This window comes from Globicephala melas, chromosome 5 (assembly GCF_963455315.2).
Source record: "Globicephala melas chromosome 5, mGloMel1.2, whole genome shotgun sequence".
NCBI classification, from domain to species: domain Eukaryota; kingdom Metazoa; phylum Chordata; class Mammalia; order Artiodactyla; family Delphinidae; genus Globicephala; species Globicephala melas.
The window spans coordinates 2,935,512-2,937,391 of record NC_083318.1 but is presented as its reverse complement, the minus strand read 5'-3'; the positions used below and the strand labels follow the sequence as shown (position 1 = coordinate 2,937,391).

Here is a 1,880-nt window from a genome sequence, read left to right as displayed (position 1 = left end):
GCAATTGAGGGGTCTGACGAGCCTTAAAGTAGCTTACGAGGATTTATGGGAGATAAAAACAGTTTAACTAAGCCTGGAGCCTGGACCCGAGGCCCAGCACGGGGGCCAGCAGGGCTTTGTCTTCCCTGTCAGGCTGCCGAGTGGGGCTGCCTTGTCCAAGGAGAGAGAGCCCTTTTTCTTCTGGGTCATTTCCGCCTCATTCAGCGGCACGCTGCATTTGTATTAATAATAATATAACATGATTTCCGTTGTGGGATGTTGGGTTGCAGCCCTGTAACTGCAGCCTGCTTTCCAGTTACCCCAGGTCCCACTCGTGACCTGTTTCATCATAGCAACAGCGACAGCTGACCGCGTGACCACCATATTCCAGGCACACACATTATGGGATATAGTCAAAAAACACCAGTGAGGTGGGGACTCTCGCCTCCGTGTGGACGGGGAAGAAGTAGAGGCGCAGGTTTCGCTCAAGGTCACTGCTGGGTGTGCACCTGAATCCCTCCCCTGGAGCCTGTGCTCTGCCCACCCACCGTGCTGCCACACCAGCGTCCACTGTGGACTCGGTACGGGTGGTCCGCGCAGGTCCCCAGGGAGGAGGAAGATGACCTCCCTTGAGGACACATCTCAAGTGGCCTTCGACTGCCCATTTGCTGGTTAGCGGAATCGACGGCGGCTTCTTAATTGTTGGTAATGACTTCAGCCCCATCCAATGATTGCTGCACTTAACGAGGGTCCATAAATCACCTTAAGTTTTCGGAGGGTAAACGAGAATAAGATTGCAATTTGAAAACTACTCAGATGGCCGTGGACGGCATCACCACCCCTCCTTCCATCAGCTCCTATAGCAGGTCAGTGGTTTTCCTACAGGGAGACCTCACCGTAAGCAACAGCTATCATTCCCGGGATATATTGGTAAATTTCACGGTTGCGATCCAGAGTCATCTTTCCACGCGCTAAGGCGAAGGTTGGCAGTTCTTCACACAATTCAGATAAGGGCCACCTACTGCGACCAGCTTGCTGAGTCTTTTTTTTTTTTTTAGTATTTATTTATTTATTTTGATTGCACTTCTTAGTTGGGGCACACGGGATCTTAATTGCAACATGCAGACTCTTAGTTGCAGCATGCATGCGGGCTCTAGTTCCCTGACCAGGGATCGAACCTGGGCCCCCTGCATTGGGAGTGCAGAGTCTTACCCACTGGACCACCAGGGAGGTCCCTAGCTGAGTCTCCTTGAGGTGGGCATAACCATGGTTCACGTCTCTCTGCTTCCATAGCCTCCAATTAAAGTGAAAGTTACAGCCTGGTTGACACTTGGCCACCCTTTTAAGTTTGTCGTGACTCTGCCTGTCCCTTCGCTGGACGGGGGAGCCCTCCAAGGCAGGCAGAGCGCCAGCTACAGTGCCCAGGATGCAGTATGTTCTCAATGATGCGCATACGGCTCAAAGAATAAGTGGACTTTTCTTTCTTTGAAATTAAAGGACCCTCCTTCTGGCAATGTAGTGATCTAGATGTCTGGAGAAATCAACCCAGCTCAGAACAACTTAAAATGCTGGATGAAATAAATATGCACTATACACACATTTTATACATTTCAAGGAAAATCTTTTAAGATGGGTATCTGAGCTAGTAAAAAAGAAAGGGAAACCCTCGACGGCTAGAAATGATGAGAACCATGAACCCAGGGCAGCGAGCCAGCACAAAGGCGGGGTTCACTGGGACACCTCTGCCTATTTTGGGTGTCTTAGAGATAAGCCTTGAAGGGTCCCACATAACTGGGGACAAGAAACAAAACCAGGGCCCCAGCAGGGTCGTAGGTTGGGACGGAGACCCCTACCTAAGCCAGTACGTCTGAAACTGGATGAGAAAGACACCACTTCACAGA

At 50.6% G+C, this 1,880-nt stretch overlaps 1 non-coding gene across 1 annotated transcript; it reads right to left on the bottom strand.

Annotated features, from left to right (window-relative positions):
* Positions 1 to 1,136: 1,136 nt before the first annotated feature.
* Positions 1,137 to 1,209, bottom strand: TRNAG-CCC (transfer RNA glycine (anticodon CCC)). Its single transcript has one exon. It is a non-coding gene; the product is annotated as a tRNA-Gly (tRNA).
* Between the last annotated feature and the right edge of the window lie 671 nt (positions 1,210 to 1,880).